Source organism: Felis catus, chromosome E1 (genome assembly GCF_018350175.1).
Source record: "Felis catus isolate Fca126 chromosome E1, F.catus_Fca126_mat1.0, whole genome shotgun sequence".
NCBI lineage: Eukaryota > Metazoa > Chordata > Mammalia > Carnivora > Felidae > Felis > Felis catus.
This window is the reverse complement of record NC_058381.1, coordinates 10405145-10420530: the sequence shown is the minus strand read 5'-3', so window position 1 is coordinate 10420530 and position 15386 is coordinate 10405145. Positions and strand designations below refer to the sequence as shown.

At 50.8% G+C, this 15386-nt stretch overlaps 1 long non-coding RNA gene across 1 annotated transcript; it reads right to left on the bottom strand.

Annotated features, from left to right (window-relative positions):
- Positions 1–10418: 10418 nt before the first annotated feature.
- Positions 10419–15109, bottom strand: LOC123382041. Its single transcript, XR_006589813.1, has 2 exons — positions 14278–15109; positions 10419–12250 (listed from the first exon to the last, which is right to left on the bottom strand). It is a non-coding gene; the product is annotated as an uncharacterized LOC123382041 (long non-coding RNA).
- Positions 15110–15386: the final 277 nt, after the last annotated feature.

The window sequence follows — 15386 nt, the reverse complement described above, 5'->3', positions numbered from 1 at the left end:
GAGTGCATTAGGCTAAGTGAAATAAGTCAGTCGGAGAAAGACCAACACCATGATTTCACTTGTATGTGGAATTTAAGAAACAACACAAATGAGCAAAGGGAGGAAAAAGAGAGAGAGAGAGGTAAACCAAGAAACAGACTCTTAACTATAAAAAACCGATGGTCACCAGAGGGGAGCTGAGCGGGGTGGGGGGCAGGGATGGGTGAAATAGAAGATGGGGATTAAGGCGCGCACTTGGGATGAGCACTGGGTGTTGTATGGAAACCAATTTGACAATAAATTTCATATTTAAATAACTAAATAAATAAATATAAAAATAAATAAATAAAATAAAGGGCAAAAAAAGAAAAAAGAAAGAAAACCCTTTTGGAATCTCCTTTATAGAAGTATTCAAAATAATGTATATAGGTAATGCCCTCTGAAGCAGGTGGTACCTAATCCCCTTTCCCTAAGTGTAGGACGTGTAGTGACTTCCTTCCAAAGAGGACAATGTGGACAGGTCAGGAGAGTTGGCTCTACATGGAGAAACCCAATGAACACCACCTCACCAGGGGGTCAAGGTCAACATCATCAGCGATGAGTCATGATGGCAGCATGTTGCCTGGATATGGCGTGATGAAAAAGAGCACTTCTTGGGGCACCTGGATGGCTCAGCCAGTTGAGCATCCGACTTCGGTCAGGTCATGATCTTGCAGTTTGTGAGTTTGAGTTTGAGTTTGAGTTTCAGGCTCTCGGCTGTCAGCCTGTCAGCGCAGGGCCCACTTCGGGTCCTCTGTCCCCGTCTCTCTGTCTCTCCCATGCTTGTGCTCTCCCAAAAATAAATAAATATTTATGATCTCACAGTTCCTGAGGTCAAGCCCCACATCGGGCTCTGTGCTGAAGTGCAGAGCCTGCTTGGGATTCTCTGTCTCCCTCTCTCTCTCTGCCCCTTCCCTGCTCGCATAACCTCTCAAAAATAAATAAATAAACATTAAAAAAAATTACAGTACTGTGAATGATTTTTTCTTCCTTATGATTTTCTTAATAAATTTTCTTTTCTCTGGCTTACTTTATCATAAGAATACAATATGTACTATGTATAACATACAATATATGTATTAATTGACCGTTTAGGTTATCGGTAAGGCTTCTGGGCAACAGCAGGCTGTTAGTTAGGTATTTGTGGAGTCATAAGTTATACAGGGATTTTCCACTGCAGGGGTTGGGGGTGGATGGTGCCCCAAACCACCAACCACCCACACCTTCCACCGCCGATGTCCAAGGAGCAACTGTATATCACTAGGTCTTTGCCTCTGGGCACCTTGGTATAGACCCTTCAGCCTCAGGGCGGGCTCCGTTCCTCTGCCTTGCCACCCATACACAAGCCTTCCCTCTCAATTCCTGCAGTGAGCTCTCCCCACTGCCCTGTGGATACCCTCCTGGTGTCCATGAAGGTCACCTCCCCACCCCCCTGCACTGAGATCCAGCTGTAGCACCCCTCCAGCTGGCAGGGCAGGGGGGTAAACTTGAGGATGAGGCACCAAGAGCGACACTTGCTGACCTAGAGGGCTGACTGCCGGGGCTTGGCTGGAGCCAGGATGATGAGGGGTGGGGTGGGCCAGGCTTCCCCCCAGCTGCACATCATTTCTGACCTAGGGGTCCCCTTTCCTGGCTCCCCTCCAATCCCTGCACTCGCCAGGCCCCCTGTTTCTGGCCAACCAGTCTTGGTGGGTCACAAGAGGACATTGGTTTTTCTCAGGCAGCTACTGGTTACAGACTCTCCCCTTTGGGGGGAATGAGAGAAGCGCCCAGCCCGGCGCTCCCCCCAGCTGCAGGTGCACCTCCTGGGAATATGTAGGGAAGGTCTCCGGGTCCCTCTTCATGTCTATCTGCCGCTCATCGCGGTGCCTTGGGTGGGAGAAGCTGCCGGTTTGCAGGGAGTCGGTGGGAGCAAGAAGGAACCCACGAGGGCGCCGTAGGGCCCCCCTCCTGTCACCCTGATCCTCGCCTTCCGGCTGTGAGGGCTCTCAGGGAGCACCCAGGGAGCACCCAGGAAGCCTGGCCGAGCCAGGGCCGCGGAGCAGCCCGGGTGGCGCAGCAGGCAGGGGGCGCGCTGCTGGAGGGGGCGGCTCCCACGGGACCCCCAAGTGCAAAAGTGCCAAGTCATGGAGACCTGTGCACAGCCCGCCTCGGAGCCACCGCCCTCCTCCTGGAAGGGAGACACCTGCACACGTGGGGTGGGGGTGGGGGGCTCTCCAGGACGCTGGGGCCTCAGAGCTCCTGCCCCTGCGGGCTGGGGAGCCACACCCCGTAATTAGCAAACAGACCCAGTGCATCCCCATCACACACGAAGTGCAATGTTCCCTGGAAAACTGTCAAGAAACTTTCCCTTTTATTTCTGCCCAGGAATCGCACACGGTAATTCCACAAACACGCATAAAGGAGATGAGACTATATTTTTTAGGGTAGTCTTTTTCTTTCACACCTCCTGGGCTTGCGTCCCCCTCGATATCAGCACCCCGTGACCAGCCCTGTGCTTTTCTCAACGCTTATGTAACACAGGATGTCCATGTAAATGGGCATGACTCACGGGGAGTCGCTATTGCTTCAAAAAAAAAAAAGAGGGGGGGGGTTTCTGATCAAACACACATTTCCGCATCTTCCGTTGCCACTCAGTGGTTTGTGGACACATCCCTCCATGGCAGCTGGGACCTCGGGACCCCATTCTGTCCATTCCTGTGGCTGGTTGATAGTCATTTTCATAATGCTTACTTAATATGCATGTGGCCACAATGTTCCCTGTGGATGGGAAACCACTTTGCTTCCAGTTTGTGGGCACTGGTGTTTTCGTTTCTTTGTAATAGATGCCCAGGAATATTTGCATTTTTCAAGTCCATACGTGTTGCCAGATGGCCTCTCACAAAGGCAGCCCCGTTCCGGGCCAGCAAAGCTGTCAGAGCGGGTCAGCCTGATGGGTGCAAAGTGCCTTCTCTGTGCTCCCGGGTCCGTGTTTCCTGCCTGTAGGTGAGCTGGGGCGGTTCCCACACATGCACTGGCAATCCGTGCTCACGCCCTGGGTCCTGCCCTCCCTTGGCCCGTTTCTTCTGCCCTGTTTTGTGTTTTCCCTGTCAGTGTTTAAGCACTCTGTGTATCATAGCCATCTGAGTTACCAGTATTTCCCTCAATCTGTCATTTGTCTGTGGACTGTAGTCAGGGTACCTTTTGCTATCCAAAAGTTTTTATATGGCCAACTAGAACATTTCCGTGTCAGCCTGGGTGAGGAGGCTCCTCTCCAATCCTAGGTTGTTCATCTAACTCCCTAGATGTTCTTGTAAGAGTTTGATTATTTTATTATCTCCTCCGAGCCCATCAAGGATTTATTCCAAGTTTGAAGATGGAAATCCACGTTTATTTTCTTTCAGCTGGAGAGCCTTGTGAGCCGTCACCATTTAACAAAAACACCACCAGTGGTAACAACAGCACTTACGGAGTCCTTAGCAGATGCACTTTCCATGTATTAGCCCATTAATCCTCCCAGCCACCTAAGAAGTAGGAACTATTATAAGGTCCCACAGCTAGTAAGTGACAGATCTAGGTGTCACCCAGGGCATCTGACTTCAGTGCCCCGCCCCCACCAAGGTTCATACCCTTCTTCTTTTTTTTTTTTAATGTTTTATTTATTTTTGAGAGAGAGCAAGGGGGGAAGCTGCAGAGAGGGAGGGGACAGAGTGTTTGAGAGGGCGGGCATCGAACTCACAAACTGTGAGATCATGACCCGAGCTGAAGTCTGACGTTCAACCGCTCAACCGACTGAGCCACCCAGGCACCCCAAGGGGTTCATACCTTTCTGCACCATCCACTTCCTCCAGGTTTTCAAACCTGTTGCCATCGTGTTGAATATGTTTCCTTAAAATTCTTTTACTCTCTCCTGCATCTGTGCTTATGTCTCCTTTCTCATGCTTAACGTTGTACATTTCTATCATTTCTATTTCATTTTTCCTTCACCAAGGAAAGTGCAAGTCATGGTGAGCTTGGCTTTTTCTGTGCATTGGGGCTTGCAAAAACCAATTAACACATGCTTATTCTCTCTAATAGAAATATGAATGTCAGTACAGATCTGCTGTTCTAATTCATTAATTTGTCTTTGTGTCTTTACCAATTCCAACTTCCTGATTTCTTTTGGTACTTAGACTGAGCAAGTAGGTCCTTATTTTTGTCTTCCTGTTTTAAGACTAAAGACATTTAAGTTTGATTTTCCACTGAATGTGGTTTTGCTGTGTCCCAGAGGTTTGGGAATGAAGCATCCTTATTTCCAATGCTTTCCACTAGTTTTTAATTCAATTTCCTTCTTGATGCCCTCTTTAAGTACTATCTAGAGGTGTGTTTCCTCATATCAAAGTAGTTAATAGTGTAGTCATCACCTCTTTATTATTTACTGATCTGATTTCACCAGATTAGAATAAAAATGTGGCCTTTTTCTTGGCTTTTCTGCACTGGTTCAGGTTTTCTTTGTGGTCAAATAGATCATTTCTGCAGCAGTTACAGGGACACATGAATAGGAAGTATGTTTTCTGTTCATAGAGGTAAGAATCCTCACCTATTAAATCAGATTTATTGACCACTCCTGCATATCATTCCTTTTTTATTTACTGAGCCTAATTCTGAGAGATGTGTATTGAAATCTCTCACTGTAAACGCACTGCTGTTCAAGGACTGGTACTTATTCTGGTACTTTTGCTTTGTGTGTTTAAACACATGTTGCTTAGTTCCTATGGGTTTGTGACACTTTGGTCTTTATAACTTTTGCTTTTCATCTTCATAGGTCTTCATCTTAATGTCCACCTTATCTGATGTTAATATTACTGGTCCGGGCTTACTTTTATTTGTGCCTCTCTGCACCTCATTATTTCCAGCCTTTCTTTATCCTGCTGTTTTGCATGCATTTCTTGTAAATAACGTCTAGCTAGGGTTTGTTTTAGGTACCATTCTGACGTAGTGTAACGACCGAAATCCTTGATATTATTCTTTCCACTTCCTTTACGTTTACTATTTACATTGTTCTCTCCTCTCAGATGGTTACTATTCCTTCCCTTTCTCCTTGTTAATCTATAAGCTTCCCACAGCACTGACGGTCCCCTTCCTTCTTCCCTGCTCTCCTAACAGATGCATATTTTTCTACAATTATTTGAAAGCAAAATTCCAACTGTTCTCCCCTCTAAGCCGCTCTGTCCCTCTCCTGTCCCAAGACAGAATCTCTAGATCCTTTCCCTTCCTACCCCCTCTCCCTGGACCCCCAGGCCTTGGTTGTGACATTTAGGTTGATCTTACTTTCGGCCTCCCCAACATCTGTACCCTTTGGAGAGTTTTGTACTTTTAATTTTAGACTAGTGTTTGGACCAAGTGAGACAGGAATACAAAATGGTTTTTTGAATTTGTTTTCAATCAGTGCCTCCGACTGTGCTCTGTCAGATCTTTATTATACATCCCTTCAAACATTCCAAGCAGCTCCCTTCGCTTCCTGGTTAATTTCCGGTAGCAGAAGCTCAGTCCAGACTAATTTAACACTTTGATCCCCGTGAATACTCTCCCTCCTGGCTCAGGTCTGGCCCCGAGGAAGGAGTGGGGGTCTCGCTCTCCCTCCCAACCCATGTCTCCTGAGTCCCTTTGCCCCTGGGAGCTGGGGCTGGCAGGGGAAAAATGGACTCGGAGCAAAGTCTTTCTACTCAGCTGGTGCTCCTGACGCCCTCCCTCCGTGGGCAGATAATCCACACTGACTCGCGAGAGCCCCTGCGGCACTTGCCCACTGCGTAGTTCCCAGGAAAGGGAGAGATTTTTCCTGCCGCCTCATAGCTCCTGCCCCTCCCCACCTTCCACATCTCTTCCCACAAGGGTCCCCTCACCCAGCTAGCAGCTCCCCTGGCACCCGCAAGATGGGTAACGCGGCAAGCAGTTAGCTCAGAGGAAACACACACGTGTTCACCGTGCCGCCACCCCACCTTTGCCCTGACTTCGCTCTGGTCCTTTTTTTCTCGCTCAGCCAGCTCGGATGACACAGAGGGGAGCTCAGCAAGTCTCCTGCATGAGGATATGTCCCAAGGGGCGAGGATTTGCCGGCCCCCTTCTTTCCAGGCACCCCGGTCTCTATCAGTGACTCTCTTGAAGCCCCGCTTGGTTGGCCTGGGGACGCGGGGATGGTGGGGAGGAAGGAAAAAGGCCACAGTCCCTTCCCTTTAGGCTCACGGCTCCCCGACTCTTACAGATGCTCCAATTTCCAGTTTTCTGTATTACGTGGCAGAGAGATGCTGGAGGAGACATTGGAGCCAGTTCTGTCCCCTCACCCCGGTCTCCGTAGGGACACAGGGCCAGAACCCACGGGAATGGGACACTGCAGGCCCTGGGGTCTTTGGTGGGGCTTGGAGGGCTGGTGAGTCCCACAGATGACTCCCACACTGGAGCTCACACCATTTCCACCTGCACCGGGGAGGGCAGGCAGGTGCTCTCAGGACCACGAGACACCTACCCAGCGCGCGGTCCTCGTCGAACCATCTGCACGATGCACAAACAATGGAGTGTTCTCAAGCCTTAAAAAGGAAGGAAATCTGACACACGCGTGGATATGCACGGATAACGCGGATGAACCTTGAGCACATTATGCTGGGTGAGATCAGCCAGCCGCGGGACACACACTATGATTCCGCTTCCATGAGGGACCTACAGTGGTCAGATTCACGGAGACAGGAGGTAGCCTGGTGTTGCCGGGGGCAGGGGTGGAAGGGGGAGAGTGTTCAATGGGGACAGTTTCCATTTGGGAAGATAGAAGGGGTGTTGTGGGTAGATGCCGGGTTGGCTACATAACAATGTGAATGCACTTAATACTGTTGAAGTGTATGCTTAAAAATGGTGAGGGTGAGGGCCCCTGGGTGGCTCAGTTGGTTAAGCATCCGACTCTTGATTTCGGCTGAGATCATGATCTCATGGTTCGTGAGTTCGAGCCCCACATCGGGGTCCATGTTGGTGGTGTGGAACCTGCCTGGGATTCTCGTTCTCCCTCTCTCTCTCTGCCCCTCCGCTGTTCTCTCTTTCTCTCCAAAAATAAAATAAAATAAAATAAAATAAAATAAAATAAAATAAAATGTTTTTTAACGGTGAAGATGGCAACCTTTGTGTCATGTATATTTAACCGCAATAAAAAAAAAATGTTTTTAAACCCATTCATATAGACCCAGTCATGCAACAAACCATCCACACCATTTAGTGAGCTCCCCCTGGGTGCCAGGTGCAGGAGCCATAGTGGTAAAAAATAAATAATAAGAGGCAGAGAGGGCCCTTGTTGTCACAGAGCTCCCACCCAGCAGGGAAGGCAGACCGAAGTGGCTGGGGTGACAAGGGCGGAGGCTCCCAGGGGCTGAATGGACAACCAGAGCCACATGGCCAGTGAGCCCAATCACAGAAAACCCAAGACGGAGAGATGTGCCAAGGTCAGATGAAGTGGTCCCAGCACACATCCGGTGCAAACCAGCCCCAGCCTTGCGTGGCTAACTCTGCACTTGCCCAAAGGCGTGTGTGGAGGATGATAAAGCCAAATCAGGACAGTGAAGACATCTGGGGGGGGGGGGGAGGGGGAGGGGGAGGGGGGAGAAGCATAGATAAAGGGCACAGCTGGCTTTCAATGTATTTAACTTCTTTAAAATTTTTTCTTTTCCTACATTTTTTTTAACGTTTATTCATTTTGGAGACAGAGAAAGAGAGACAGAGACAGAGAGACAGAGCACGAGCAGGGGAGGGGCAAAGAGAGAGAGAGGGAGAGGGAGAGAGAGAATCTTAAGCAGGCTCCCCACCCAGGGCAGAGCCCAGCCCAGGGCTCTATCTCAAGACCGCGAGATCACCACCTGAGCCAGAATCAAGAGTCGGACGTTCAACCGACTGAGCCACGCAGGTGGCTTACGTTTCATTTGCAAAATTAAGACCGGTTTTCAGAGCCATTTTAGACACAGCAAAATTGAAGGGAAGGTACAGAAGTTTCCCATTTACTCCCAACCCCCACCCACGCATAGCCTCCCCAACTGGGTGAGGCTCCCCAACTCAGTGTCCCCCAGCAGTGTGGGACATTTGCTACAACTGATGAGCCTACATGGGCACATCACCATCACCCAAGGCCCATAGTTTATATTACGGCTCACTCTTGGTGTTGTACATTCTATGAGTTTGGACAAATTACGACAGGGATTCACTACTGTCGTATCATACAGAGTATTTTCACTGCCGAAAAGAAGACAAACGTAGGGGAGCCTGGGTGACTCGGTTAAGCATGTGACTTCAGCTTAGGTCATGATCTCACAGTCCGTGGGTTCAAGCCCCGTGCCGGGCTCTGTGCTGACAGCTTGGAGCCTGGAGCCTGCTTTGGACTCTCTGTCTCCCTCTCTGTCTGCCCCTCCCCCACTCGTTCTTTCCCTCCCTCTCTCTCTCCCTCCCCCTCTCTCTCTCTCCCTCTCTTTCTCAAAAATAAATAAACATTGAAAAATTTTTTTTAAAAAGGGTAGATGTTCAGGGGCACTTGCGTGGCTCAGTCGGTTGAGCATCTGACTTCAGCTCAGGTCATGATCCCACGGTTCGTGAGTTCGAGCCCCACGTCAGGCTCTGTGCTGACAACTCAGAGCCTGGAGCCTGCTTCGGATTCTGTGTCTCTCCCTTTCTCTGCCCCTTCCCCACTCATACTTGGTGTCTCTCTCTCTCCAAAAAAAAATAAAAAAAAAATTTTTAGAGGGTAGATGTTCATCATGTATTTATATAGAAGAGAAGCAAATCTTAAAATTGTACATTTTCTGTCATCCCATTTTTGTTAAAGATTTTGGGTACAGGCAGGAAAAATAATCTGGGCAGGACAAACTGAGATGTTAACGTAATCTCTGGGTTTATGGGAGGTTTGTTCTCTCTTCTGCTTATTTGTATTTTAAGAGGTTTTTGCAATGAACACAAAGTACTTATAAAATAAAAAGGGGGTCGGGGCGCCTGGGTGGCGCAGTCGGTTAAGCGTCCGACTTCAGCCAGGTCACGATCTCGCGGTCCGGGAGTTTGAGCCACGCGTTGGGCTCTGGGCTGATGGCTCAGAGCCTGGAGCCTGTTTCCGATTCTGTGTCTCCCTCTCTCTCTGCCCCTCCCCCGTTCATGCTCTGTCTCTCTCTGTCCCAAAAATAAATAAATGTTGAAAAAAAATTAAAAAAAAAATAAAAAAATAAAAATAAAAAGGGGGAGGGGGTCTTCCTCTGTCCGTTCCTAGGATGTTGAGAGAGAGAAGTGGCCAAGAGCAGAAGGGGGCTGTGCACGTCCATCAAGGTAGCAAGCACTTCCCAGCCTCCCACCGTGGGCCAGGACCTTGGGGATAAACCCGGTTCTCAACAAGCTCCCACAGTAGAGGCAGGAACTGGGGGCCCCAGTCAAGAATCCGAGGCAATCTGGAGAGGAGTCACTGGGGGAGGGCAAGGTGAGGCGCCCCGGGGCAGTGCCGGGGGTGGCAGGAGGGACTCTGTCGCGCAGGAGGCGAGAAGCCTAGCCTCGGTGTGGAGTGGGGTGTCAGGGAAGGGGCTCCAGACAGTGAGGGCACCTCAAGGGACAAAGCTGGGGGCAGGGCACTACAGGCCACATCTTTTCAGGGAGCCCAGAGCGGTTTGGTGAGCTCTGCAGGGCCGGGAGCAATAGGGAGCCACAGAATGTTTAGAAGGACACGTGTTGACCAGGCTGTGCTGCAAAGTACAACCCAAGGCAAACCACCTTCATCCAGGGAGTGGGGGCGGGGGGAGATATAAGGACCAGCTTCAGGCCTGCATCAGGGACCCCGTTCCTCCCTCTCCATCTACCTCTCTCTGTTCTGCTTGTCTACACACTGCCCTCGTTCTCTCCTCCTGAAAACCGGAGGAGGAGGAAGAGGAGGGAAGGAAGAGAGAAAATATCCACCAGCCTCCATCACGGCCAGTAATCGCGCCCCTGGCCTGGCCCCTCCACCACCCTGCACCTGCCCAGCCCCCTGCCCCCCATCTGTCCAGACCCCTCCCCGGGACCTTCTGGAAAGCACAGATCCGCTCCTCCCTGGCTGAACTGGAAATCCGGTTTGCCCCTAAGGACAAGGAATGTGGCTTCTGTGGCCCTCCCCGGGGGCAGTTTTTCCTCCTGAGTCCCTGACCTCAGGCTCCAGGAGTGGGCAGGGCTCCTCTGGACCCCTCATGGGGGGTTCCAGACCACATCAGTCTTCTCTCCCTCACAAATCCACTCCCCCGCTCCTGTGCAGTCCCATTTCCAAAACCCTGGGCCACTGCATGGGGATCTGGCTCCGTCCCCCTCACTGTGGTCACTTACCGCTCAGCCCCAGGGCCTCTCTGTTCTTGGATCTCACTGCACTGGCCTCCCTTCCGCTCCAATTTTGCCTCCCACTATCACGCGCCTCCTTCAGACTTTTACTTATTTACTTTTACTGTGAAAACTAGGACAATAGGAAAAGGTAGGTTTTGTTCTCACAACTGACGGTGCCTGTCTGGGACCAGCTCAGACAAACACCCTAGTTCTCCAGGTACACGCACCCCCAGCAGGGCGGTGGGGGGGGGGGTTGCAACCGGTAAATACGCCGGACGTAAAATTTACCATCTTAACCATTTCAAGGGTACATTCTGTGGCTCTGTTGTGCTACTGTCACCCCCCTCCATCTCCAGAACTCTTCGTCCCGCAGATCTGACACTCCGTCCCCGTTCAGCACTAACTCCCTACCCCTCTACCCGCCAGCCCCTGGCAACTGCCATTCTACCTTCTGTTTCTGTGAATTGGACAACTCCAGGTGCCTCGTGTAAGTGGAATAATGGAGTATCTGTCCCTTGGTGACTGGGTGATTCCAGCCAGCATGTGGTGCTCAAGGTTATTCCTTGTCTTAGCAGGTGTCAGTTTCCTTCCCCTTTAAGATTGAGCACACTCCAATGTCCCACCGTATCCATTCATCCATCGCTGGACGCGTGGGGCACTTCCATGCTTTAGCCACCGTGATTAATGCTGCCGCGAACACCGGCATAGAAATCATCTTCTCGCGTCTCTGCTTTTAATTCGTTGGGGTGCGTACCCAGAAGTGGAATTCCTGGACCGTCCAGCGAGTCTATGTTTCATTTTTTTGAGCAGCTGCCATATTGTTTTTCACAGTGGCTGCACCAGCGCACGTTGCCACTGGCAGGGCGCGAGGGGTCCGGGATCCCACATTCCCACCACGTTTCTTCCAGCAGATGGGAGACCACCCAGCAGGTGGTCCACACAGTGGACCGGGGGGTGGGGGGGGCGGTCTCATGCTGTGCTGCTGAAAACCCACTTTTGCTCTTTCCCCACCGATCTGTGGGGCTAGTTCTTTCCGGGGCGAGTTCCACCACATTCCCGTGCCCTCTGATCTTGCCTGACTATCCAAGTCCAGCCGGTCAGGAAAATGCCAGGCCGGAGCGATCCTCACGTCCTCTTCGTTGTTTGTGGTCGATGGTCATTCTGAGCTGGGCATCCCCACTGCCCCTCAACTACAGATGCCCTGGGGGGGAAACGGGTCACTTCTCAGCTGTCCCACCTCGCTCGTCCCCTTTCTCCTCCATGTCTTGGTGACCTCCGGCCTCACCAGGGTTGAGGAGTGAAGATGGGGAAGCGGTCAGGGAAAGCTTTCTTGTCTGCACAGTCGGAGGGAGGGTTCCTCTGGCTGTGGCAGATGTCGAAAACTTTCTCTTTCAAGTGGTAGATTTTGGAGAGCCTTCCTGTATTCTATCTACCCCAGGGTCTGCTGTCCTGGCTTCGCCCGACACAGGAGACTCCATCTGTCCAGTGACTAGCTGTACTCTTGCCCCTGGTCTGAGCCTGTGATGGAAAACCTCCAGTTTTTCCACCAGGGTCCCCTTCACATCAACCCACGCAGGCCCCCAGCTCTTCCTATCAGGCCCCCGGCCGACACAGCTCCTTCGAGACACTCCTGCACATCCTTGGGCCCTACAAAGTGTTTGACAGCTGATGGCCAGTTATGAACTCTTGGCCATGTGACTTTTCAGGTATCAGACACCCTTCTAGAATGTTCCCCCGGCTTCAGGAGGTATTTATAAAAGTTCTCCCACAGGTCGTGCTGAAGGGACTGCTGAGCAGCCCTTGGCCCTCTATCTTTGGGGGACGCTCCAAGCACAGTGTTGGCCTGGGTATCCCAAAAAGCAGAGTCGGAGATAAAGGCTCATCGTGCATCCAGGGACTTCGCTGGGGTGTGTGGTTCCAGGGGAGCCTGAGTGAGACAGGGAAGGAAGAGTCAGTGCAAGGATGTGCTGCTGAGTATGGGACCCCTTGACCCTGGCTGCTGGCTTCTGCAGGACCATCTGAGGACCAGCCTTTATGGAAGGTATCGGGACCAGTCTGGCTGGTCTCACAAGAGAGCAGTAGCACAGTGAGGTCGGCATTGGCCCCTGCTGCTGGTAGGTTGCACATTAGCAAATATAGCCTTCGAGGCCCGTGGATGGCCTCCAACTCTGTCACCGTGGCCTACTTGTTGTGGGCCATGGACAGGCTGGTAGACCTTCCCAGGACAAGACATCCCAGGACTAGGCACATGCCTAGTGCCCCCTCTGGTGGCCATTGGTATGAAATACAACACTGTGTGCCCACTTCCCAGGTCATCCACTCATCCACATGCCTGGTCCCCAGATCTCAACTCCAGTTTCTCAATCTTGCTTCTTCTTGACCCTGACCACTCAGCAAAGCCATTCACCACCACCCACGTGTTCACGTATACCCTTAGCTCAGACCCCTCTTCTCCAGCCATTCAAAGATGACCAGGCATGTTGCTTAAGGCTCTGTCCACCCCGCAAACAGGGTCTTGCACGGGATAGAGCTCCACCAATGCGACAGAACCACACAAGATCTTAAAGGAGGAGCAAAGTGGGGGCCTCCGGGGTCTTCCTCTCTGACACCAGCAGCGGCTGTCACAAGATCAAACTCCCAGAGCAGCAGTGGATGCAGGATTAAGGCAATGCAATGATGTCCTTCCTATATCAGGTCTGCGTGACCTGATTTCTGATTTTGTTCCCGGTTCTGCAGGCCTTCCCCAAATTCTTTTCCCAGTCACTTTTTTTTTTCCAAATTCCTTTTTGCTTAAATCAGCCAGAGTCGTTTCTGCTTGTGGTAGCTTACAAAAATGGCCACAGTAATTCTTCCCATAGCCGTGTTCACGCAGTTTTGCAATATGTCATTGCAAAGTCTATTTCTCCGCCCTTGGATCTGGACTTGACCAACGCGACATTAACAAATATGGTTCAGGGGCGCCTGGGTGGCTCATTCGGTTAAGCATCCGGCTTCGGCTCAGGTCATGATCTCACGGTTTGTGAGTTCGAGCCCCGCATCGGGCTCTGTGCTGACAGCTCAGAGCCTGGAGCCTGCTTCGGATTCTGTGTCTCCCTCTCTCTCTGTCCCTCCCCACTTGTACTCTGTCTCTCAAAAATAAATAAATGTAAAACAATTTTTTTAAATAAACAAAAAAAAACCCAAATATGGCTCAGTAGGGGCTTGAAGAGTGCAAGAACCCTGTGGCTTGGTCTCTCATGTCCATGGGATACTGTGACATAAACGGGGCTGAGCTAGCCTTCCAGATGATGACCGACAGGTGGCCAAATCATCCTTGCTACCCCAGCTAAAGATCAAGCAAACCTACAAACACAAGTGAGGCCATCCTGAACCACAGAGCAACAGCCATACTGAACCAGATCAGAAGACCTACCCAACTGGACTGAAGAATTTTGGTAAGTCGTACATATTCATTGTTTTAAGCCATTAAGTTTTAGGGTGATTTGTGACACAGCAAAAACTAACGCACACACTATTATTTCTAGCGAAGGAGAACCCTACCTGACACACGCCTACGTCGTATTCGTCTCTACATCATGTTGATTTCAATTCTCATTTGAATAAGTTTCAGTTGGTGTCCCTGTATCCGTTGGTGCCCCCTCTGATCTTTTTCCAACCTGCCAATTTAATCAGCCACACCCTCTACTTAAAACCCTTTATAGGCTGTAAGATGACCCACCTCAACATACCGCCCCCCTTCATTTTCCACACATGCTCTGACCTGCGGTCACACAGTGATGGTGCCTGTGAGCCTACGTTCCATCATGGGATGGAGTCCCCTCCTTGCTCACATGTGCACAGACGTGCGTAAAACAGTATGCACACATACGCAGACTCATCAGGCTCTCTTTGCATTTGGGGACGGGGTGCAAGGGAGGAAGCCTGCCTGAGATAGGTCCTGACTCAGGCACTTACCGCCTGGGAGAAATCAGCAAGTTGAGTAACGTCTCTGTACTGCAGTTTGATCACGGTGCCGGCTCTGAGGTTGACATCAGTTCGTGTACGTGAGATTCTTACGACTGTGTCTGGCACATGGAATGCATATAGATCGGCCAGCAGCACCATTATCATTTTCCACAAATACTCGCTGGGTGTCTGCTATTGGCCAGGCGCTGTCCTAGGGACACAATTAGCAAGACAGGAAGATTCCTGGCTTTCGAAAGCTGACATTTTAGAGAGGTGAGTAGAAGAATAAGCAAGTAAGAATAGAAATACAATAATTTCAGGGGCGCCTGGGTGGCTCAGTCGGTTAAGCATCTGACTCTTGGTTTATGCTTAGGTCATGATCTCTTGTGGAATCAGCCCCACATCTGGCTCTGTGCCAACAGCATGGAATCTGCTTGGGATTCTCTCTCTCCCTCTCATAATAGTTCCTTGAAATGTATCTGTCAGCTTCTGACATAGGAAACATCTCACAGCAGAGGGAACTCCTTCCCTAGACCCTCCCTGCCTTACGTCAGACCCTTGTTCCCTAAATTCTAGGCCTTTACCCCTAAATCCAATGATAGAACAATTTGGGCCTTTGTCTTCTATATCCTGGTTGGCTGGGGGCCTGGTCTTTCGTACCTACAAAGGCCCATCCGGGGCTGATCTCACACACGAGCCTCCACTGCCTGCTGAGATAGAGGTGAGGGGCAGAAGTCAGAGGGAGGAGGGGCACCTGTGTGGCTGTAGGTTGAGCGTCCAACTTTGGCTCAGGTCAGGATCTCACGGTTTGTGGGTTTGAGCCCCGCGTCGGGCTCTGTGCTGACAGCTCGGAGCCTGGAGCCTGCTTCGGATTCTCTGTCTCCCTTACTGTTTTTCTCTTTCTCTCAAAAATAAATAAACATGCAAAGAAAAATTTTTTTTAAAGAAAAAAGAAGTCAGAGGGAGAAGTAAGGGCAGCTCCCCATCCCCACACCCCAGGACTCTCTGTCTCTCTTTTGGGGCCAGAACCAGGAAGAGATTGAGAGACTCTTTGGGGCAAGAGTTTCCTGGTGGGGGGAGGGGTGAATATGCTGAGGACTCATCTCACTGCCTCCCCT